This window comes from Salvia splendens, chromosome 2 (genome assembly GCF_004379255.2).
Source record: "Salvia splendens isolate huo1 chromosome 2, SspV2, whole genome shotgun sequence".
Classification (NCBI taxonomy): domain Eukaryota; kingdom Viridiplantae; phylum Streptophyta; class Magnoliopsida; order Lamiales; family Lamiaceae; genus Salvia; species Salvia splendens.
Window position 1 is genome coordinate 31088594 of NC_056033.1, and position 27059 is coordinate 31115652.

Consider the following 27059-nt stretch of genomic DNA (forward strand, 5'->3'; position numbering starts at 1 on the left):
TCATTTCAGTTCTTGAAAATTAGTGTTTGCCTTTGTAACTTTGGACATCTTGATTAGTAGTCTTTTTTTATTAATCTTTCGTAAGGACAATATTTTGACCTTATGAGCTTCAGTCATTGAACTTCATTCATAAAGTTGTTTGCAGTTATGACCTTCAGTATGATCACATCTCCCATATATGTATCTTCAAAGGATGGAATATTCTTCTTAGAACTTTTGTACACCTTTTTATTTCGTAACTATGCATGCAGCAAGTTCTTTCTTACAGAAGTGAAATTCTTTTTGCTCAGTTTCACTACATATATTGTTTCATGCTCAATGATTTTTCTTTCTGCAACACCAAGTTAAGGCTATCGTGTTCTCTTTTGCCTTAACGTGTTTGATCCAGCCGATTTTCCTAAAAAGTTCACTTCACGTTGGTTGCAGACCTGTGAATCCATTAATGTGATATCATTATTCCATATTTTGATCTTCGTTGAACCATGATTAGTGTTGCTTCGTGGAAACTGCCTACCTTTCTAAATCCTCATGCAACAGACCATTTCTGGCCATGACATGTTTGGGACATTATCCATTGCTGTATGGACCTTTCAAAATTGATTGGACAACTGAATTATCTTTTGGTAGCCTACTTCGGGAATTGAGATCTATTTCAATCTCATCCTATTTTCATGACCTATCTTATGTTCTTTCAAGCTTTGTTGGGGATAATCCAAACCAGTTGTTGCGAGTTAGTGTGGAGATTTAAAGCAAAAGAGCTGAAATTATTATTCTTATTTCCTTGAGTGATTTCTAAACTCTTCCAATTTAAAGACGTTTTAGCAGTGTTGTTATAATTTGAAATCGGTCCATATCCAAGTTAAGACTGTTTGATTAAATTTTGAGTTCTTGATACATATTCGGAGTTCTTGATGCAACATTGTAGGGAAAAGGCAAAAGCTTGATCTTTTAAGATACACATGGGAAATAAGTTTTATAGACCGACACGCACTGAGATGATATATCAACCAGAAGTGTAGACATGACCAATAGAACGAGACGAGGAATATTTCGCATTTATGAACCGCTTGTGACGAACTAGAAATTGAATGTCTTGTTATGTACATAGATAATGAGATTGAAAAAAAAATGTTAAGAAAATTTTACGCACATGGGCTTGATCGTCTTATACGGTGTAGAGATCTAGGTAAAAATAGTTGATCGATCGATCCGAGGATGATGAATAAAACTAAGTGAGCAACGAGGAAATGAGTAATTAAAGATCACTGCTACAATACGACAATTGCCGAGAAAATAAGAGTATGTTAACAAGGTGACACCATCAACAAAGAGGGAAACGTTCGAGTCAAGATATGTCGAGCAGGAAAAGGATCGAAAGAAAGAACGCGTGGTATCCCCACCACCTCCTCAACCAAAGTAGAGAATTAGGAATATTATTATAAGAATTTTCGCATTGGAAGAAGATGGAGGGAATGTTGGAAGAAGTTTTCAGTGATATGTTCACATCCTGATGAAGTGGACCGAAAGTGAAAATGGCGAAATAAGTTGTCTTTATTATAGACAATGAGATTAGGATCTTTAAGAAAAGTCTTGTTGGATTACCTTTCCTGACAAATAGACAGTCGTAGTTTACAATTGACTTAGAGCCATGATCAACCCTAAAAATCTAGGACAACATACAAAATGATGACTAAGGAGTTGGAAGAACTCAAGATGCAACTGCAAGAACTGTAAAACCTGGGTTTCATCAAATTCAGTGTGCCACGTTGGGGTGCACCAATACTATTTTTGAAGAAGAATGACGGAACACTGAGAATGTGTATCGATTATAGAGAGTTGAACAAGATGACTCTCAAGAACAAATATCCACTGCCGAGGGTAGATGGCCTATTCGATCGACTTCGAGGAGCCGGTGTGTTCTCAAAGATGGACTTAAGGTCCGGATACCATCAGTTGAGAGTCCGAAGAGAAGACATACCAAAGACTGCTTTTCGCACAAGATATGGTCACTATGAGTTTGTGGTAATGCCGTTTGGATTGACGAATGTACCTGCAGTATTCATGGATTTGATGAATCGAGTGCTTCATCCATACTTTGATAAATTCGTCTTGGTCTTCATAGATGATGTACTCATCTACTCGAAGGATGAGAAGGAACACGAGGAACACCTGCGAATCACTTTGGAGACGTTGAGAAGTGAGAAATTGTATGCCAAATTTAGCAAGTGCGAGTTCTGGCTTAAGTAAGTAAACTTCCTTGGTCACATTGTGTTGGCAGAAGGAATTCGAGTGGATCCCGCCAAGGTTGAGGCGGTACAACAATGGAAAGCACCTTCAACACCAAACGAGATTCGGAGTTTCCTAGGCTTGGCAGGATACTATCGAAGGTTTATAGAGGGATTCTCCAAGATAGCGAGACCCATGACCCAACAACTCAAGAAGGGAGTAAAAGTCAATTGGACCTCAGAGTGTGAGGCAAGTTTCCAACTGTTGAAAGAAAAGCTAACTAGTACACCGATTCTAGTTGTGCCAGAACCTGGAGTGAACTACGTGGTATACACATACGCTTCGAAGGTGGGACTTGAATGTGTGTTGATGCAGAACAACAAAGTGATTGTTTATGCATCACGACAATTGAGGCCACACGAGTCGAACTATCCAACCCATGACTTGGAGTTAGCAGCGGTAGTACACGCCTTAAAGATTTGGAGACATTACCTCTACGGAGTTCGATGCGAGATCTTTACGGACCACAAAAGCCTGAAGTATTTCTTCGATCAGAAAGATTTGAACCTGCGGCAATGAAGATGGCTCGAGTTGGTGAAAGACTACGATTGTGGCATCAACTACCACCCCAGAAAAGTAAATGTAGTGGCAGATGCTTAGTGCCGAAAGGACCATTCCCAACTAAGAACTTTTCTCACCAAAGAAGAAAGTCTGATTCGCGAGTTCAGCAGGATGCGTTTAGAAGTGGTGAGGGCACCTGAAACAGTGGAAGCACGAATCGCCACTTTAGCTGGTGAACCTGATCTAAGGTCGAAAATCATTGAAGCACAACAGATAGATGCGAAATTGGAGGAAATTCATGTAGAAGTGCGAACCGGTGAATCTGGGAATTTTAGTGAAGAATGTGACAATGCCCTTACTTTCGAAGGAAGACTATGCGTGCCGGATGATGAGGAACTCAAAAATGAGGTTATGGGTGAAGTACATGAGACTCTTTACACCGCCCACCCAGGAAGTACGAAAATATATCAAGATCTGAACAAGTCCTTTTGGTGGAATGGTATGAAGAGGGAAATAGCGTCATTCTTCAAGAGATGTTTAGTCTGCCAGCAAGTGAAGACTCTACATCAACGACCGTATGGAAAGTTACAACCATTAGAGATTCCTGAGTGGAAATGGGAGCACACCGCCATGGATTTCGTGACGGGATTGCCGAGGACTCTGAGAGGGAACACCGCTATTTGGGTAATTATAGATTGACTTACCAAGAGTGCGCATTTCATACCGATTCTCATAAGTTATGGATCCAACAAACTGGCTCAAATTTACATAAAGGAGATAGTTCGATTGCATGGAGTCCCAGCGACTATCACGTCCGATCGTGACCTAAAATTTACCTCAAGATTTTGGATAAGTGTACAGAAGGAGCTTGGAACCAAATTGAACTTCAGCACAGCGTTCCACCCACAAACCGATGGACAGTCCGAGAGAATGATCTAAACTCTCGAGGATATGTTGAGAGCCGTGGTACTCGACTGAGGAGGAAGCTGAGAGGCAGCACTACCACTGATTGGATTCGCTGACAACAACAATTTTCAGGCAACGATAAACATGGCGACGTATGAGGCATTATACGGAAGAAAATGTAGATCGCCGCTCTACTGGGACGAAGTTGGCGAGAAAAGAATACTTGGACCCGATGCAGTTGAAGAAATGGTGGGAATCGTTCGGCAAATTCGTGAAAGAAGCTCAAGACAGACAGAAATCATACGCGGGTGTCCGACGAACTAACTTACAATTCCAAGCAGGCGACAAAGTTTTCCTGAAGGTATCCCCGTCAAAAGGGATAGCACGATTTGGCGTCAAGGGCAAATTGAAGCATCGATATATTGGGCCTTATGAAATTCTTGAAGGAGTGGGACCCGTTGCATATCAATTGGTGCTACCATCAAACCTTGGAGATGTGCACAATGTTTTTCATGTGTCACAGTTATGAAAATACGTGTTCGACCCGAAGCACGTGATCCGTTTCGAAGAAGTCGCATTGATTCCAGACTTGAGCTACGAGGAGAGACCCCAATCTATTTTGGACCGAAAGATCCAGAATGTGAGAAATAAACCTGGTTCTTGTGTGGAAGTACTATGGAAAAATCATGGGCATGAAGAAGCCACGTGGGAGAATGAGGACAAGATGATGAAATTGTACCCAGAACTCTTTACTTGAGGGTAACAAATTTCGGGACGAAATTTCTGTTAAGGTTGGTAGGATGTAACGCCCCGTTTTTCTAAACCTAAGTTTTGAACCCTAAAGTACTTGCGTTTATTGCGAGGGTCCGTGAATTAATTGTTGAGTGGATTTTGTCGCTGGACTAGAAATTGTGAAATAATTTATTACGCGGATTAAAATAATTCCTTTCCATGAGGAATATCTATATTGGACTCAATCCGCAAGTTGGATCGGATAAATAGAATAGACGATTTAAAAATTCAGTCCGTGATAAATAAATTATGGACTGCACAATTTAAAATAAAATACAATGGACTGTGAATTAAACTAATCTAATTAATTATTTTCTCTGTTGACTTGGTCATCAATCGACATTAATTCAAATTTTAATTAAATATTATGTAGAGATTTTCCTCCTCCGTAATGAGATTTTTCCTCCTCCGTGAGCTGCAAATAAATATCAAATAAATTCAATTTAGTTCAAAAAAAAAGGTGAGAAGAATTCGAAATCCCCCTCAACCCACGTCTACAACCATTCCTTCTCACCCTCCCTAAATCTCTCCCACATCCAAACCAAATCAACTCCCTCTGCATTATTCACGACACAATCAAATCCTCCTATTCATTCTCTGCAACAAGGAAAACAAGCTTCATTCTTTCAACTCCTACTCAAGATAATCTTGCTGAATTTCTCTCTATCTTTCATGATTCAAACCAACTCATTAAATTTTCCGGCAGAAATCGAGAACCAAGTTCGAGAGAGAGAGCTGCCGGTTGTTTTTCGAAATCTGTTCAAGGTATACTCCCTACCCAATCTTAAGCGTGATTTAACGCATTCTGCATTCTGCATTCTGCTCCTAACACGTCATCACACTCCACACCCCACATATTCAATCAATAATTGAGTTTCTACCCTATTTTAACAAGTGTTCATGAAGACTGCTCCGTAGCTTCGGTTGCCAACCAAATTCTCTCGAAGTTTAGGATGATGTAATTTCAGAGCTTCACATAAAACGTAATCAAAGCAACCAAATTAAAGATCGAACCCGTAAAGAATCGAAATGCGAAAGAACTTGGTAAATGGAACTTATCTTTCGGGGGAATCGGGGCTTGTTCGGGTTGGTTTCGGGGCTGCCGATCTCGACGGTACAATGGCTGGATTGGACGGACAGCAGCGGCTGCTCTCGAAACCCGGCGAACGGCGACGTTCAGTGGTGACGCAGCGGCGTCGGGGTGACGGTTGAGGCGGAGGAGCCTGACGGCAGAGATGCCTACCGAACGGCGACGACAGCAGAGACCGAATGACGACCACCCCTCTCGCTGCAGCGGCGGAGGCGGGCGAAGGCTGACCGGCGAGCTGGGAAAGCAGCGACGGAGTAGCTGCTGAGGCGCCACGCGACGGCGAGTCTTGTGATCCAGCAGCAGTGATGGAAGCACACGGCTTGGGCTGCTATTTTCCGAACCAGCGACGGCAGTGGCGCACACGGGAGTGATGACCGGCAACGAGGCTGGGCGAGGGCAGCTCGGTGCCGGCTTCGTGCAGGCATCAGCGTTGGCGAGGAAGAGAATCAGCCACCGAAGGTGGCGCTGGTTCGAACGGCGTGGAGTGATTCGGAGAAGGCGATGGAAATTGGGAGAATTTGCTAAAATTCTCGATTTGGTCGAGAGAGAGAGAAATAGAGAAATAGGGAGAGAGAAAGAGAGATGGCGTGAAGGAGATGGTAGGAGTAAGTTTGGGCTTTTGTCTTAAAAGAGATTGGGCCTCATTGAATAAAATTGGATGGTTTAGGGAGTAAGTTTGGGCTCTCCTATATTTTTGTGGGGCTTCTTTTATTAGTTGGGCTCCATTTAATTGGTCTTGGACTTTTAAAAGCTTAATTTGGAGAAATAAGATGGATGGTGATATTTAGTTTGGGCTGATAATTAAATAAATCTTTGAGTTGATAATTAAATTAATGGTGGGAAATTATTTAGTTCTCGGAATAATTTGATGTACAAATAATTTACCCCAAGTTTCGAAATAAATATATTTGCGAGGGAAGATATTTTCGACGATTAATTCATGTGCTTAATTAATCTTAGGATTTAATTCGATATCATTGAGAAAAATACGAGGAGCCAACGGATGAATTTTGGGTGGCCGCCGAATGATCGAAAACTGAGAAAAACCGAGATAAATAACTTTAGTTAGGAGGCTTGCATTTTTATCTATTTATTTGAAAGGTGTGTTGATTTATGTACTATCTAAATCTTAAAGGTGAGTCATCGCAAGTGAGTCGTGATACCAAGGGGAAGAAAGTACTTGAGAATTAAGCAGTCGAGGTGGGCTTTCTTTTACTGAATCTCTTTAACGTTTCCAAAAGTATGATTATGGTGTAATAAGGGTGGTTTAAACTGTTATGTCATGCCATGTTTGTTTGATAATGAGATTGTTGCCTGATGCCTAGTTTGTGAGTTCGCTCCATTAGGCTATAGGGCTATGTTTGAGATTGTTGCCTGATGCCTAGTTTGTGAGTTCGCTCCATTAGGCTATAGGGCTATGTTAAACGAATTCGGGTCTGAGTAGGGCCGCAAACCCTATCAGGCTAGTGTACACAGGTGGGATCGTGAGCTGTCCTTGCTAGTCGGCCGGTCTCGTGGGCGAATAGTGTGGCCAAACTTTCGTCGCACTATGGAAATGTTGTGATTGATGGATTGTTGAGAAAGTGGGGAGATTATTTTGACTGGCCAGTCTATGAAATTGTTTTGTGATACTCGATGATATTTCTTTTCTAAATGTAAAACTCGAGTTCACTATGGTATGGATGACATAACTTTCAATCAAATGTTTTCGGCATAAGCCCACTGAGTATATTAAGTACTCAGCCCTGCATGTGTTTTCCCTATGTGCAGGTTGAGCGGTGGCGAGCAATTGGTGGTGTTGAGCAATTTAAAATTGAAGCAAGGTTTGGTTAGTTGTGAACTACGAGTGTCGTTGTGTCTCCACACATGACGTCACTCTTTCTCTTGAACGCTTCCGCTGAGACATTATTTTTTTCTCATCAATCTTTTAGCTTTGAACCTAATTATTTGGATAATGTCAACCTCTTGGCCCCTTTTTATTTAATATTAATTATTGGTCAAACTCTTTATTGAAACCCTAGTTTTCTTCGCCTGTTTATTAAGTTCTTTTAATCACGATCGCTCGTATTTATTAACTCTAAAGGGCGGTCGTGACAGTTTGGTATCAGAGCCTCAGTTTCTTTCCACTCTGGACCCAAGAGTCTTTTGAGTCAAAATCTATTCTTGTATTAATTGACTAAGGTATAAACATCAACGGCTCAACACCACAACTCGTCACACCATTGGAGGGGTTAAGGTCGGATACGGACGTCCCGTGAGGACGTCGGGTGTCCTCGGACGTCCCGGCGACGGGCGGGCGGACGTCCGCCACTGTGGCGTCCAGTCGGACGTCCGGTCAGACGTCCCGTTTATTTTATTTTATTTTTTTAAAAAAACTCTATATATACGGCTCGTTGAATTTTATTTCATTCGCACCGCTTGTGTTAACAAGTTTCTCTCTCTACATCTCTAATTTCAAGTATATATAGAATGCCTAGTGAAAGTGATAGCGAGAATGAGTTGGAGGTCGCTGTTGAAGGTGCAATAGAGAGGCTGCTACAACAGAGGTTGCAGCAGCGTCAGCAGGCGGCGGTGCCTCGGCCGATCCATCGTCGAACTCAAGTACCCTGTGACCACATCGCTGCACATATTCGGTTGTATGCGGACTACTTCGCTCCGCAACCGCGTTTTGGGGAAGCCTTATTCCGGCGACGCTTTAGCGATAATGAATGAATTTTTTTTATTAGTATGTAATTTTTTTTATTAGTATGTAATTTTTTTTTATTAGTATGTAATTTTTTTTTATTCGAATCATGTATGTTTTCCCGATGAAGTAGTTAATTTTTCCCGTTCGTATTCTCGGTCAAATTTTATTTCCGTAAACGTAAATTGTTTTATTTGTGAATGTATGTTTTTTTGGGATGTCCTAGTGATGTGGCAGTGGAATGAGATGTCCTAGTGACGTGGCAGGAGGTGTTTTGGGATGTCCTAGTGGATGTCCTAGTGAGATGTCCGCCCACCGGAGATATGCTCTAAATATGAGCGACTGTGGGCGCTTACATGCCACGTAGGCCTGATTTGAAGTTATTTCCGTTTTTCAATTATGCAATTTCTTTTCTCTTTCTTCTGCATTTTTTTCTAATCATTTTTCTCTACCTTCTGCAATTCTCTCTCCCCATTAGTGAACCTCTTCATTGCCATGACAGTAGCCCCGTTCAATATTTTCCTAAATTAAATCTCACCTCACCGTTGCATATACTAAAACGCATCACCCGGACCTCCCCTTCCAAGTCAAAGACCTCTTCACCGAGCTCCAAATCGGCGAGGTCGAATTCAAAAAAGGCTTACAGTTTTGCTCAATTCTTTTTTCTCCAGATCTAATTCTCCTTCAAGTAACCCATCTGTTCCATTTTCATGATTTTTTTCTCTAAATTGAAATTCCACAGCACATCTCAGCTTTTGATTTCTTGCTTCTCCTACAATTTCAGAAATCACAAAATTGCAGAGCGAGAAATGTAAAAACCCTCCCACTCTCTTTATTTTCCTCAAAATTTCAGAAAAATTGCAAGAGCGTAAGACACAAAACTCACAACAAATTTCTTATTTCCACTTTCCTAATTTTTGTTGAGCTCCGCCAAAGCTTGAAATCAATCAAAAAAATTTGATGCGGTTGTGATAAAATCCACAGGGATGAAGTTTGGGGAGAAATTTTGGGAGTATTGCATGCCAAGAAGGAAGAAATTTGGCAAGAACGAATGAAAGATTGAGACGAAGAGAGAAGACCCAATACAAAATTCCATTGGCAGTGGTCGGCGCAACTGGAAAAAAAAGTTTTTCGCCGAATATTGAACATAACTCGGCTAGATAAACTTAGTGATGTAGTGGGTACTTGGTAGAGATGAAGTGCATTATAGCCGACAGTGAATATTAATGATGATTAATTAAAATAATAGTAAGAAAATTAATTATTCCACTGCCATGTAAGTGGTCGCCTATCTATCACTCACATGGTGGCGCTCAAGAGATCAAATCTTCATCAATAAATATCCCATTAAATCAACAAATATTTCACATTTATTTTTCACTCATCCAAAATACTTTTTTTTTCTCTTTCAATTTAAGCATTATTTCGATGGATCACTTTATAGAATACCATGCCAACCTTTTCCCTCCTCTGGCACCAAGAACTCCGCGATACATTCGTCGTGATCGAGAGGAGGGGAGAGGACAACTTACGATGCTGTTTTCGTATGCATCTAGAGTTATTTTGGCGCATCGCAAATACATTGGCGGTCCGTGACAAATACTTTTAACAATGACCATAAGTTCTCTATCGACTGAGTTTTACGACATTGAAAAAAATGCATGTCTGCACTCCGACAACATGGTACTAGATTAACTTCAGATATCTTCAACGAGTTCATTATGTATTTTTAATATTTTAATAACATGTTTAATTTGAATTAAATTGGTTCAAATTAGAAAAAAAAAAGAAATAAAAGTGAGATCCATGAATAATTAAGTGAAGAAATAATGGATTTTGAGTGTTATTTTTTGATTAAAAAATAAGGTTAAAAGTAGGGAGAAAATCATAAATAATGAGCGAATGATCGTTTAAGAAATCGGACTGTGGATGCTCTTTACACTATGTTTATCAGCAACCACACAACCCAACTCAACCATCTACCTTTTCAATATTTAATTAATTTCTATCACCTACACATCATCTTACACATCATCAATATTCATCCAACCCAACCACGTTATTTTTGATGGTTTATCAATGATCACCCAACTACTCCATTATATATTTATTTTATATTATTTTTAATAATAATATTGATACACAAAATATTTATTATTGTGCAGTAAAATTTATAAAAAAACACAATAAATGACAAACTAAAAATAATAATCTCATCATCAAAAGCTAAGGAAATAATCTTGGGAAGGATTGAAGTTTTGGGAATGTTTGAAATTTAGGGAACTGAAGAATATATTAATCTCATCATCCTCCATAGTTAGCAACAAAGGAAACTAAAAAATACTGTATGAAATTGAATCAAATAAGAAGGATTATAGGAGGAGAAAAGATGATATTTTCTTTTTGCAAAACTATAGCAAATGTGGTCTCTATTTATAGAAGATGAAAAATTATGAATTTTGGTATAATTTTTATAATTTTTCTATATAATATGTTAATATATATATATAGGGTATTCATCTACCAAAATACACCCTTAAGTCCAAAAATACAGACTAAATCTGAAGCGTTGGATCTGATTATGGGCGGCCATGATTTAGGCTTGACCATCATAAATTTATGGCATAATAAGGTATAATAGAGTCATAAAAGGGTAAAAAGGAAAAAAATATGCCCAGACGAACTGTTATTTCTTCGCGGATTTCATGGAATCACCACTCCACACGCCATTACGCTGATTGTTCGGTTCCCGCCTATTCACTTCGTCTCTCCCCCAAAATATATCTAACGCCACCCAAAAAACCCTAATCACCAAAATCAAACATTACTTCTGTAATTTCTGAAGCGGCACAACATTTACTAGCTCCAACCACTCTTAGTTCAGTCGAAGAGGCGTCCACAATACGCGCTCCAGCCCAGATAATATTTCCCCAACCGACCAAGCACCGAACGGGAAAATCAAACAATCAGCCACGACAATGGTGAATACTCGAGCTTCTGGATCAGCTACGACCGACGGAAAAGGTTAGATGTTTGTAGTATCCCATAGCCTATACCGCTTTCAAATACATCAAAACTAAAAGTATTTTTTTGTTCAACTAGTGTATGAACGGAGGAACCCAAAAAATAAGCCACCACGGATCCCCAAAGGTCATACCGGTAAATTGTTTTCCCCTTCTTGTTTAATTAATGAGTTAATACCGTAGCAATTTTGGAAGCAACGTATGTAATTGTGATATTTTTCATAAGCAAAAGCCCATTCGGCAACAAAACCAACAACAAATTGGTCTGTGAGTGTATGCATGACATAAATCCATATTATTAATAGTATCATGCTTATTATGACCTAACATGTTTATATGTTATTATGACATATATTAGTGCATATTTTGACATGAAAGTGTTCGTACTAATAGTTTCATGCTTATTATGACCTAACATATTTATATGTTATTATGACATATATTAGCGCATCTTTTGACATGAAAGTGTTCATTTTAATATTATTATTATTATTATTTACTCATATGACATATTAAAATCGTACCATGACCAAGATTGAAGCATGTGTATTATAAGCGTATTAATAGTTTCATGCTGATTATGACCTAACATCTATCCATGTTATTATGACATATGTTAGCGCATATTTTGACATCAAAATGTTCATTTTAATAATATTATTATTATTATTATTATTTACGCATATGACATATTAAAAGCGTACCATGGCCAAGATTGACACCATGTTATTATGACTTCGTTTGGAGCATAACATGACACAAAACTGATCATTTAGCTATTTACAGTATACGCGTAAGACGAATAATATGCCTTTTTATACGCGAGCTAAATTTTAATCTTATGACATATTAAAATATTACCATGACCAAACTCGACTATATATTATTATGACCTAAATTACCGCATATTCTTACCTACGGTGTTCATTTACCTATTATTTGTAATACTCATATGACGTATTAGACGCTTACAATGACCAAATTTTAACTATATTTTATTATACATTTGACTAGCGTGTAGTGGATATGTATTTAGTGGTTAAATTGTGTATATGAAAAATGTATTACTAAGTAAATGCTTGTTCTGGCTGAACTTCGCTATATGTTTATTATGACTTCGGTTGTTTCACTATTATGACCCAGCAGTGATCAAATAAATATTTATATTATAAGCCTTAGCCGAATTAACTTCTTATTATGGCCACATCCACATGTTATTATGAAAGCATTGAAATCTTTCACCTCTCCAAAAAGACTAATTTTCACAACCTACCCTGCCGTGAGTTAACCTATTCGATGCTTTGTTAACCTAAGCATAAAAACTAACACTGCTTATACAAATATGTGCAGCTATACACGGTTGTTATGAGTAATGGACGGGATGATGATGCAGACAAACTAGATGAATTTGCCTCAAACATTGACAAAGAGGTCAGCGAAATACCACACTTCGCATGGGGTGACATAGACATGGTATGTTGCTGCATAGTCATAATCATTCTACTACGTTACTATGAAAAAAAATATCACTCATTCTACCCTTCAGGACTAACCCATTACACAAAATAGGTATTCTTTGCATTCTGCGTTTCAAAAAGGTACTACACTATGTGCTTTTGTTTCAAACGAAAATCAGTGGTGATTATAGATGCTTGTAAAGATGGAGAAGACAATGACTTGCGATTCACCTACGGAAGTATTCCAGAGGCATTGGTACGAATTCAAACTACAACTCACAGTACTACAAAATAGTTACTGAAACTAACACTTTGCATGCATTACAGAGGACATCTTTTGCAAGTATTTATCTAGAATAGGATGTCACAATCAATGCAAATCGGTTATAAATGTTCCTATTCAGAGGATGAAGATGAGTTGGAGAACAAGAGACAATGCGGAAGACAGTGGCATTTATTTGCTTAGACACCTTGAAGTCTACATGGGTGAAAGAGAGGGAAAATGGAATTGTGGGCTAACGACAAAGAACGAAGGTGTGCTACAGTTTTTAAGAGCTAAATACAACCGTGTGTTGATGTTGGCAGGAATTAATCACAGCGCGTTACTGAATAAAGATGCGGCATATAAACATTATGCGAAGGAAAACAAGAAAACCAAGATCAACGTAGAACACATGATAGCAAACTACGGATCGGTGCAAATGTATATTGCGTAGGTTAAATAAGTTTTTCATTTTGTTCGTTTCTTTGATGACACTGTTACCCTTTTTTTGGAATTGTGTTTTATACAGCTCACGGATATCAAACACAACGTTAGTCTGTTTCTCCTAAAAGTTATGAATTTTTTTAGAGTAATTCCATCTTACTGTTTTCTTATAAAAAGTGCTTTTTCGAAATGTGGTGCTGTAAACAGTTAACCGTATATTGAGGCATAATAGAGTGCATAAGTAGGTCATAAATTTTGTAGTATACAATATTTCATAATAATAATGACACCATAAATCAATATCTAACACTATTGGGACCCAAACGAAGTACCTAAACAACAGTACGATCCACACAAAAATAATTTGGTGTGTAACAAATGCAGTACAACAACCTTGGCTTTTTAAAAGTGGAATAGATTTCAAGCAATCCACAAAAATTATGTAGAATTATAGACAACCATTTGGGTAATACTAATTAATGTTATGTGTCATAACAAGAGTATGTTAAAATAGGGTGAATTTATAACTACATTCAATTCATAACACATGATTATGTTTTATAACTCAAAAGATCAATGGTATTCTAATGTGTCATAACAAACCAAAAATAGGTCATGGTCATATAATGTGTTTTTATAGTAATTCCATCTTACGGTTTTCTTATTAAAAGTGTTTTTTCGAAATGTGGTGCTGTAAACAGTACACCTTATATTGAGGCATAATAGAGTGCATAAGTAGGTCATAACTTTTGTAGTATATTGCAAAACTGAGGAACACACCGTATATATTTGACAGCGATACAAGAACCATAAATTGAATAAATGTATGGAAGATAACAATTTAAAAGGAAATGGCAAGCATCTAGTTTTTGGACTGGAAACACAAATGTTGACAACGAATCAGACGACGCCAAAATGATTACATCGACAGAGAATTTTTGCTTATCTTCAACTGTTAAGAATATGCATAACTACATTCAGTGTAATATGTTATACAAATTTAACGGAGTATTGAATAATAATAATTATGGGCTATTAAAATCAACTAGAGAGCAGTTAGAGGAGAGAATACGATGCAAGATTATAGGAATTAGTATAACTACCTATATAAAGTAATTTACTTAATTAGCCTTTATCGATTATAAATAATTAAAATATTAATATCTCAATATTAAATCAGGCCGTTAATTAATCTAATCTTAAGATTAGATTATCTAATCCAATGGCCATAATTTGTTCTGCAATTCTTGGTTTAAGGACATTTTTGTTTTGATCAAATACCTCTATATATATATATATATATATATATATGGTCATGATAATCTACAAACCCTCTATAATACAAACTATACAAACTTTAGGCGTTGACATTGTTGACATTCCCCCCAGTGACAGAATTTGTAGTAGGTGTTGACATTGACATTCCCCCTAATGACAGAATTTGTATTAGGCGTTGACATTGACATATGAATCTCATTGCTAACCATTGATTACTTACACTGAGTGTGTAGGATTAAAGTTTGTAGTTTGTATTATAGATAGAGGTTTGTATTTGATCACACCTCTATATATATATATATATATATATATAGGGGTGTGTTAAGGTCCTTCGCAGCTTTTCAGTCCAATGTTCTTTTTAATCACAACCCTTGGATCCTTGAATTGGATGGTTGTGATGATCTGCATTATTACACTATAATGGTGCATTATTAGTCGGTGTGCATTATTCAACTGAAAATCTGCATTATTAAATTACACATGGCATCAATCTAACCGTCGGATGACAAAATCGTGGGGCTGAGATTAAAAAGAACAAAGAACAAAAGATACAAAAAGGAAATGAATACATCTATATATATATATATATAAATATATCAACCAATGACATTGTTCATTGACGGCTGAACGGTGAAATAAATGGAGAGACCGTTCGGTCTGTGTTTGCCCACCACCCAACCTATGTCAAAGAGAGAGAGACCGCATGGAAGAATTTTTTTTAATATGCTAATGATATGGCGGTCGACCTTATTTGACCGATAAACGTAGTCTTTAGTTGCCAACATTAGAGATTAAATTTTTGGAGTGACATATCACATATGTGTAGCTACGGTGGAATTAATAATTGGAAATACTCTGATTTTAGATGTATATGTTGAAGATCGGTAATACTATATGTTAGGCCGAGTATGTAATAATAATTGAAGATCGAAACAGATAGTATTAAGATTTTTATTTTGGGCTTACTGTTGGAAAGAAATCAAGTGAAGAAGGAAAGATTGACCAAGATCACATAAATTAGGAAATTAGTATAATTCTTGATTCTATGTCTAGGGTAAATCTTCCATGTATAAATCTTCCTCAAGCCTATTAAAGGAGACGTGCATATTGTAATCAAAGACACAAGTTGAATGAATACCAAATCAAACTTTCAACATGGTACTAGAGCAAAGGCTCAGAAAAATATCATCATAGCCTAAATACCTTTCCCAGCCAAGAAGGCGAGTGTTTCAACCTACACAGAAAGATGTTAAACAACAAGGAAGAAAAACCAAACATTGAAGATGCACGATTGAAGATGAGTAAGAACGTTACTCTAGCCGTTAAACTCAACGGGACGAATTACCCCTTATGGAAACGGCTGATGAGGGTAGCGATTGTAGGGAGGCGGGCAAACCGATATATCACCGGTACCCCGCCGCTACCGGAACCTGGAATGCGAGGCTACTCAGATTGGGAGGAAGCCGACATGATCATATTCTCGTGGATAATCGACAACGTTGAAACTGAAATCGTCGTCGATTTTGCACACCATCAAACTGCAAAGGCCCTGTGGGAGAGCCTACAAACAACCTTCGAAAGCACCGCATATCCGTACCTACTGTACGATCTAGAAGAGAAGGCATGTCGAATTGTACATGGAGAGAAAGGGCTCAAGACGTACTGGCGACACCTTCATGGCATCTGGGTCGAGATCAATCGATGTCAATACCAGCCGGTGGATTGCTGCGATAAAGGAATAAGCCAACTCCGAACCTATGTGGGAACCCGGCGGTTGTTCAAATTCCTGACCGGACTGAACTCAAGGTATGACGGAATTCGGAGGGACATTCTCAAGGAAGTCCCACTGCCCTCAGCCGAGACCGCATACAGCATGGTGAAAAGAGAGGCTACACAGCTCAAAATGATACCTGCAACAGACTCCGATCACCAGACCGGTGCAATCAGCGACGACTCATCATCGGGCCAGGTGGGGACTTAGATTCACAGCCCGAAATCAACCACAACAATGCCAAAATCAACCGCCGTCGCGGACTGCCGCTCAACCGCCCAACCGACGAGGAAATTTCAAACCCGACAAATCGAAGATGTGGTGTTCACACTGTGGAAAGAACAAGCTTACCAGGGAAACATGCTTTCTCCTCGTCGGATTCCCGGAGTGGTAGATGAAAATCAAAAGGCAAAAGCTCGATTGACGGTCGGAGTCGAGGATGGCAGCGGAATGTTCCCGCAAGGAACGGACAACCGAGAGGTTGCCTTCACCCGAGGGAGAACGGGGGAGGTGGTCCAACAACCAGGTGGAGGTGGCAGAGCTGGTGACGGGGGAGGAATTGGGGAGGCGGCGTTTGCAGAGAGGAAATGAGGCGCCGAATTTGGAGGTATCGGATTAGGATTGAATAATCCTAATCCCCAAATTAATTTACTCCTTAGTCCTTCAAATATTTGTGATTCTGAAATTAGACCCCATGGCATGATATATTTGACTTCCACCCTTTATAATTCTAGCTGTGTGCAATTTAAACCCCAAAATCATGAAATTCGAAATAGGACCCCAAAATTATCTGAAAAATCCATTTTGAGTCCTAATCGTTTTGCACCTTTAGAATGTATTCCAATTGCTTGTGTTGCCCAGAGTAAAAATGACCCTAAGGAGAGTTGTTGGATTTTTTTTATTGTGGGGCAACTGATACGATGTCCTATGATAAAAATGATTTTTTTGAATTTGATGGGGCAACCAAAAGTCATATACAAACTGCTGATGGAGAATTGACTGTTGTGAGTGGGAGCAGAACCGTTGAAATTTCCCCGACTTTGAAACACAAAAATTGTCTCTATGTGCCCAAACTATCCCATAAACTCATGTCTATTAGCCATGTGACGAAAGAGTTAAACTGTATATTACTGATGCATCCAAACTTCTGTGTATTACAGGATATCAAGACGAGGAGAATAATTGGGCGTGGCACTGAGCGTCAATGCCTCTATTATGTGGATGAGATTGCTCAACAAGGTGGCAACGCGATGCTTGCTCACGGATATGCAAATCGGGAAGCTTGGCTGTGGCACCGCAGACTGGAGATCCATCCATGGGTTATCTAAAATTACTTTTTCTGAAGTTTTCTCATGTTAAAGATATTACTTGTGAGTCTTGTATTTTTGGCAAAAAGCCACAGACAGTCTTTTAGATCAAATGATACTCGTGTCATAACTATCTTTTCTTTGGTGCATGCTGATGTTTGGGGTCCAGCTCCTATTTTGGATAATCATGGCTTTAAGTATTTTCTTATTTTTGAGGATGATTGCACAAGATTTTTTAAAAAAAAATAAACTCCTATAAAAAGGAGGAAATTACAATTGATGTCAAGAGGGCTCGAACTTGACATCTCATACAATAATCTCTAAGCTCCTTGCCGCTAGGACAAAGGCTCTGGACATGATTGCACAAGATTAACTTGGGTATATTTTCTAAAACATAAATTTGAAGTTTTTGAAAAATTTACTCAGTTTTTTACGATGATTCAGACACAGTTCCAAACCAATGTCAAAATCCTTAGATCTGATAATGGTAGTGAATTTGTTAACAAAGATATGACAGAGTTTTTTAAGGGAAAGGGGTTAGTCCATCGAACTACTTGCCCTCACACTCCTGAACAAAATGGGGTAGCGGAACGGAAAAATAGGATAATCTTAGAAGTCACAAGAGCCCTTTTCTTTGACTCAAATGTTCCTAAGTTTCTCTAGCCCGAAGTCGTTGCTACTGCTGTTTACCTAATTAATAGGCTGCCTACTAAAATATTAGGTATGAAAACCCCTGTTCAGATTCTCTCATCCTTGACTGATATTCCTCCACCTCTTACTCTTCCGCTCAAAATCTTTGGCTGTTCAGTTTATGTACATATACCAAAACACGAAAGGGGTAAATTTTCTGCATGTGCTTTAAAGTGTGTTTTCTTGGGGTATGGGGTAAATCGGAAAGGTTATCGGTGTTATCACCCGGGGTCTAGAAAAGTTATAACAACCATGAATTGTAATTTTCTATAAAGTGAATATTTTTATTACACCCAACCTCGGGGTCAGGGGGAGTGTGAAATAATTCGACCCCTCAGTTTGCCTGTGCCATACCCAAGCATCTCGACCGTCGAACCAACAGAGCAAGCTAGCGTCATCGCCGAGCCAGTCACGTCTGCCGTAGAGCTTCCTCAACCGCCTACGCCCCAATCCAGTCCTCCTCCAGTGATATCTGAGGTAATTCCTGAAACTAGCTTAGATAATACAGTTGTTTAGACTGATAATTCGGGTGTAGATGAGAATGAGAACGCAACAATTGATGGTGATACCGGCCGATACATACTCCCTTCTAGGAGTACTCGTGGAATCCCGGCAAAGAGATACACTCCTGAGAAGATTGGCAAGAAAAGTAGATACTCTATGGCGAACTTGGATAAAGCAAATCTGACCGAGATGACAAGGGCGTTCGAGACAGCCCTCTATGAAGAAGAAGAGATCCCATACACGGCTAAGGAGGCCATGAAAATTTCCCACTGGAGAGAGGCAATGCTAGTGGAGATGCGGGCCTTAATGAAGAACAATACATGGGAAGTATGCCTGAAACCTGATGGAGTTGGAACTGTGGGATGCAGATGGGTCTTCTCTATCAAACGAAGACCAGATGTGTCAATTGAAAGATACAAGGTGGGGCTAGTAGCAAAGGGGTACACTCAGACGTATGGGATTGATTATGCTGAGACTTTTTCCCCTGTGGCGAAGATGAGTACTATTCGAGTGCTTCTCTCGATAGAGCGGCCAAGGAGTGGCCACTTCATCAGTTCGACGTGACGAATACTTTTCTGCATGGGGAACTGAAAAAACCAATCTATATGGAAGCACCTCCTTGATTTGCTGGGGAATTTGAATGAGGGAAAATCTGCAAATTGAGAAGGACACTGTACGGGCTGAAACAATCACCTAGAGCTTGGTTTGGGAGGTTTACAGAGGTGATGAAAAAGTATGGGTACAAGCAAAGCAACTCTGATCATACATTGTTCCTAAAGAAAATGGAGGGAAAGATTACATGCCTAATAATTTACGTCGATGATATATATGAGCCTTACTGGCGATGATGAAGAAGAGATAGGGCAGCTAAGGAAGAACCTGTTTGCAGAATTTGAGATTAAGGACTTGATATTGTTGAAGTACTTTCTGGGTATAGAAGTATTGAGATCGAAAAAAAGGAATCTTCATCAATCAGAGGAAGTATGTTCTTGATTTACTGACCGAAACATGACTGTTGGACTGTAAGCCAGCCGACACCCATATGGTCCAGAACCATGGTTTGCAGATAGTAGAAGGAGCTGAAGCTACTCACCGCACGAGATATCAACGTCTAGTTGGGAAACTCATATACTTGTCCCACACAAGACCCGGCATAGCTTATGCAGTTGGAGTAGTAAGCCAGTTCATGCATGCACCTCAAGTAGCTCAATGGGAAGCAACGCTCAGGATTGTTCGATACCTGAAGGGAACGGCAGGCCATGGAATTTTGTTCGAAAATCATGGACATTTAGAGATTCATGGGTTTACCGATGCTGACTGGGCAGGAAACCCGAATGACAGGAAATTTACAGCTGGTTATTTCACTTTTGTAGGGGGAAACCTTGTGACATGGCGAAGCAAGAAACAGAAGGTAGTAGCATTGTCAAGTGCTGAAGCAGAATTCTGAGGAATCAAGAGTGGATTGACTGAGATTCTCTGGTTGAAGAAGTTGATGATAAAACTGGACCTAAACTCACAGAAGTCGTGTAAGTTGTTCTATAACAATAAGGCGCCAATCAATATATCTGAAAATCCAGTTCAGCATGACCGTACAAAGCATGTGGAGGTGGATTGGCATTTCATCAAAGACAACATAGAAGCCAAGACAGTAGAACTTCCTTTTGTGAGATCCGAAGACCAATTGGCAGATATTCTCACGAAGGTAGTCGATGCTAGAAGCTTCCATGAAGTATTGGGCAAGTTAAGAATGGGTGATTCCATTACTTAACTTGGGGGGAGTGTTGGAAAGAAATCAAGTGAAGAAGGAAAGATTGACCAAGATCACATAAATTAGGGAATTAGTATAATTCTTAATTCTATGTCTAGGGTAAATCTTCCATGTATATATCTTCCTCAAGCCTATTAAAGGAGGCGTGCATATTGTAATCAAAGACACAAGTTGAATGAATACCAAATCAAACTTTGAACACATACAATAAGTTAGAGTATGTATATTAAGCTAAAAGCACCAAAAGGATGCATTGAAAAATCTTAGTTGTAAGACCATCTCTAGCTATATACTACCAAATCTCATTGGTTTTTTTGTGCAGAAAACTTTTTTAATAACACTAACATAAATCTATTTTTGTTTCTATGGAACAGCACCAAATAATATGAGTGTGTATTGGAGCCACTACAATAATTTTGTGTTACATATGCTCAAAATGGTGTGAAATTTTAATTTAATATAAATGATTGGAGTAAAATTAATTTATAATGTGATGTATACTTAAAAATTGGATTTGGGTTTAGTATAAATGGTCGGAGATTATCTAAGTATTTTCTGGTTAAAGAATCCCTTTCTTGAAAGTTACAAATTTCAGATGCATAATTCACCCAAACTGTTGTCTAAAAGTTTGTCTAATTTAGTAATTTCAGCTATTTAAAAACATGTCATTGGGCAGAAAAGAGTAACTTTTGGATAGGGGTGAGAAAAAATATGAAAAATACCTCACTTATCGTATCGAAAAAAATACAAAAAATACCATTTTTTCGTTGTACCCCAGTTTTCAGTACGGTATGATACAGTATCGAAAGATTTCGGTACAGTTACAGTATATACCGCGGTATACCGTGGTGTACCGAATATTCGGTATATACCATAGATTCTATATACCGCGGTATACCGAATTCTTGGTGCATACCGAAAAATTGGTATATGTTAAAATGTTATATAAATATTAGTATATTATATTTATATATAAAATAGAATTAACAAAAAAAATCTCCAAAAATCCTACTTAAATATTTTATGTATAAATTAGATTTATTTTGCATAACGGTTTTATGGTATCCCGTACCATACTTCGGTATACCATAAAAGTGTGGTATACCGCAATAATGGTAAGGTAATAGTATTAAAAAAATTAAACATACGGAATTTTCGGTATACCGGATTGTTGTATACCAAAAATTCAATATGGTATCGATATTATATTTTATCATACCGCAGTAATTGGTACGGTATGCAATATGTCGTTCTTGGTACAGTATACCGTACCGACCCACCCCTACTTTTGGAGACTTACGAATATATTAAACATTGCAGCATACATACCATAAATTATAGTACTACTATAATTCTCTTAATTAGCATCATGTTTAAACATAAATACATTATACATACCATAAGTTAGACTATAATTCTCTTAATTAGCATCATGTTGCTCCATTAGAATTCTACATACTCCCTTTTGATGGCTCCTATAAATCTCATATCTTATAATGAAACATTTAAGTATATCACTATTTGTTTACAAAATCTGAATCAGATATAGGCATTAGGCAATATACAAAAAAGAAGATTTGAATCACTGGACTCCTCATCCATAATATTAAGCTAGTTGGTCTCAATTTCGAAAGGTGGTTACCTGTTTTAGTTGGCCTAAATAGTTATACTAGTACTATATAACAAGAAGCATATGAATTGACTTGCTATCTCAATTTTTAATTGCTAATTAATTTAAAATCATAAGATTTATAGAAATCTAATCATTTATTAATTGTCATATGTAATTTCATTTTATTATTATTCAAATTTAAAAAGATAAGAAAACTACCAAAATTAGGGTTTTTATCAAATTGTCAATAAAGTGTATTGAACATATCAATACGATTAATTGAATATGTCAACATAATTTAGCATTGACATTGTATCTGTATTACATTGTCATATTATGATACTTATATTTACATTATTATGCTGCTTTTAGAAAAATTTGAAATTCAAGGAATTTTTTAAATTTTGACATCAGAACATATGCAAGTGAGATCTCGTTAGAATCCTTATAAAAGTATCTTTAATTTGATATATGTAGGGTAGAAAAATAATTTAGATTAAGATAGTTATAATAATTTAAAGTTTGGAGATATTTTTTAAAAGTTAATCATAAATAACTTTTTATTAATTGACATTAATACCCCCAATTGATACTACAATATATTGATATTCATTGTTGAATGATCTTGAGCCTTGATTTAATGATTCAATGCCTATCATTTAGTTGCAGTTAGTAATTTAAGAGTGAGCTAGCAATGTAACGCACCATCAATAAGCAATATACATGTAGAGTGCTACTATACATAAAACTGCATATTTACTATAACTTAAAAACTAAATCTCATCCATTAAATATAACGCACAAGATGAGCTGATTATTGGTACTTACTGTCAATAAACCCTATGAAAATATCAACCGAGAGTATATTGGGGCATATATACACGCAAATATGAAAAAACTCCTATGAAAATCTCAACCGGGGCATATATATACACACGATTGATCCATTTTCATAGGATTTGTTCATTTGCGTGTACTCTAATATATAAGGTCAACAAACCCTATGAAAATGTCAACCCCGACATATATACACTCGGTGGAGATTTTCGTAGGGTTTATTGACTTTCGCTTGTAATATATAGTGGCAACAAATCCTATGAAAATATCAACCTGAACATATACATACACGCGGTTATATTTTAATAGTATTCATTGACATTAGCTTGTAATATATAATGTCAAATAGATTCGATCTTTCCTATCGATGAATAATGAGTGTTATGGAGTAATTAATTATTGTCTCTCAAATAGATTCGATCTTTCCTATTGATGAATAATGAGTATTATGGAGTAATTAATTATTGTCTCTCAAATAGATTCGATCTTTCCTATTGATGAATAATGAGTATTATGGAGTAATTAATTATTGTCTCTCAAATAGATTCGATCTTTCCTATTGATGAATAATGAGTATTATGGAGTAATTAATTATTGTCTCTCAAATAGATTCGATCTTTCCTATTGATGTTGGCAGCCAACTACCAGTTACTAGAAAAAAATCCCCGTAGTAATTAATTTATTATTTCTACAAATTATTTATTCACGCACACTGATATACTAGTATTATTGAATAACGGTCCAATATACTTTTGGTATAAACTGATTATGCCAATTTTTTAATCTACTTATGTTTGGTGTAAGATTAGAAGTATTGATTTACGAATCTACTTATATTTGGTATTTATTTAAGGATCTAGTTATTAGAGAAACATGCAGATGTAACTTCAATTCTTATTAGAGAAACATGCAGAAGTATGTGTTATCATATTGGAGGGGTACAGAAAGACGCGACGCGAGGAAGGCGTGGCGGAGAATGTGCTAGGGGTTTGAGAAACCTAGCTATGGTGAGAGAGAGAATTAGGTTTTTTAGAGAATTAAGAAATAATTAACTAATAAGTAAACCAATTATGTTGATGCTAGTAACTGGCAGTGGCTGATTTAAGTGAACAACCCTTGAAACAAATTGCTAGCTAGTACTGGTGCAGTGGTACACATTTTAACTTGCCATCCAGTACACTTGGGGTTGACTCCCATGGACGACCGTTTCTTTTTCGTCCTATTCACTGTCTTCTTTCTTTTATTATCTCTTTATGTGTTATAACATCTCTTGTATATATATGATATTTTTGCTAATGAATAAAATTTTCCATCTTTTGTCTTGTTAAATATTTTAATATTTTGAATGCATCTAATTTTGTTTATCTTTTTCTTATTATACCTTCAAAAACTTCTAATTAATTTATTTAATATTCTCTTATCATGCATTTATTTTATCTCTATTATTTCTCGATCCATTGCAAAAAAAAAATAATTTATTTTAATGCATTTTTAAATATTTTACTATTTTTAATGTATTTAAATTTTTTATTTTTTTATTTTGAAAAATGACTAAAATTTGCTTATATAATTGAAAATATGATTCTTCATAAAAAAATATATGTTGCCAACCTTAAATAAATCATTCATATAATACTATAAATATTCTCATTTTTATAAATAATGAAGTTTATTATCGAAAAAAAGATATCAAATGATTAAAGCATCGGTCGAATTTTGAAACTCTAAATCGTTAACTATTATTGCACCTTCAGATCGAAAATCCTGGATCCGCCACTGATAACTAAGGTAGTAAGTTATGTTAATCAAGATTGAGTTTCAAAAAATTTGAAGGGTCAGAGTTAAACTTGAAAGATTATAATCCATTAATACATGGTTAATTTGTAATTCATGAATAAAATAACATTTTCTTTTTCCCATATTGAGGTAGTAAAAGCAATGAAATTTGAACCTTAAACAAGCTATTTATAGACTAGATTTTAAACTCATCTATAAATATCTCATTTAATCTATAGATATTTTCATACTCAAAACCTCTATCTTTCACTCATCTAAAATACCTTTTTTTCTTTCAATTCAAGGATGGTTCTGATGGTAACAATTCATCCGATAACGAGTTATATAATTTGATAGAGTTTACGGAACATTTTAGAGAGTACCATACTTTTCTTTTCTCCTGCACCATGAACTCGGCGATACATCATGTAGAAATCATGGAATAAAATATGCCCGGTCAATGGATTTTGACCAAATAATAAAAGTGACGAGACATCTAATTTTGTGAAATTAAATGATATAGCGTCGATCTACATTTTACATAGATAAATGTAGTATATTCACATTCTCAAATCCGATTTCCGGTGAGTGAGAAATAGTGAATTAAAGTTGGCATAATTAGCTTTTAATTAAAGCTTGGAGTTTGAGCTTAGGGAATAATTAACTAGTATTAATTATCCCACATAGGAAAAGTGACACATCTTTTAATGTGCTTAAATTAAGTGACTATATGTTACTCCCTCCGTCCAGCAATAGGAGTCCCATTTCTCCCGGGCACGGATTTTAAGAAAGTTTTGGAGTGTGTAATAAATGGGGTGTGGCAGTGGAATTTGGGACCCACCTAATTTACTTTAAATAAAAAATGAGCATTGCCAATGGAATTCAAGATAGCCAATTAAATTGATGGCTGCCAAATTTGAATTTGTCAATTAATGCAGCACGTTGAGGATCATTTCATGGAATGCAATTGTTGGGTCATTGGCTGCCAAAATTATGAGTGGGAATAAGACATGGAAAACTGAATTTAAAGATCTGGGGTTTCAAGGTACATTGGGGGCTGGGAATCACGGTGGAACCACCCACCATCGACGGCATACCTTCAAGATCTGGGGTTTCAAGGTACATTGGGGGCTGGGAATCGGTCCAGGGAGGTACGTCGACCGTCGGAATTTCAGGAACAACCGTAGACATCGAATCACCCGCCTCCCACGAGTATGTAGGGATAGGCGACAGGTGCGACGCAATTGGCGTCGGGATCGACCCCTCCGACGGGTCGAACGTCCACTCCGGTGCCGGATTCGGACGATGCCAACGTGGAAGTTGGATGCGATTTCCGGCCGAATCCAACCCATAGATGGGGGATCGGGGTGGAGAGGGTGCATTATCCATGGACGCTCGACTGGGGAAGAGGAAGAGGAGGCGGCGATTTGGAGGAGGAAGAGGAGGCGTGGATTAGGGTTTCCACGGAGGAAGAAAGGGGAACGCGGTTGTGAGTGAGAGAGTCAGAGAGTGAGAGCGTGTAATTGAGAGAGTGAGAGAGTGTAATTGAGAGAGTGCCGACAATAATTGGTGTATAGGGGGTGTTTTTTTAATGGCATTTTTGGTAAATTATGAATTGAGGGAGAGTGATTTATTTATCTAAATATGGTAAGTAGAACCGGGACTCCTATTCCCGGACATCCCAAAACGGAAAAACGGGACTCCTATTGCCGGACGGAGGGAGTACTTAATAATTATAGTGGACCAAGATGGGTGAAAGAGCCCACACACGCGCACACGCGCGCCGCCCGCCCGAGCTTGTGCTCACGGGCCTCAGGCCGGGTCTCGGTCTCGGTCTCGGTCTTAGACTTGGACTTGAATCTTGGCAATTGGTCTTTGTGTGGTCTTTGGGCTCGTCCTGGCACAAGCTTGTAACCGCCGACGGTTACTAATGCGCCATGATGAGCCTTCATGGCTTGGTTGACCTTGCATGGTGGCTTGGCCTATAAATAGGTTAGTCATTCCACTGCATTTCACACACTGAATATCCATCACAAGCATACTTCATCTCTGCATAGTCTTTTCGAAGCTCT

The 27059-nt window shown here is 37.7% G+C and overlaps 1 long non-coding RNA gene across 1 annotated transcript; it reads left to right on the forward strand.

The window, feature by feature from the left end:
• Window positions 1–8668: 8668 nt before the first annotated feature.
• On the forward strand, window positions 8669–9635 carry LOC121771629. Its single transcript, XR_006044118.1, has 2 exons — window positions 8669–9126; window positions 9243–9635. It is a non-coding gene; the product is annotated as an uncharacterized LOC121771629 (long non-coding RNA).
• The last annotated feature ends 17424 nt before the right edge of the window (window positions 9636–27059 follow it).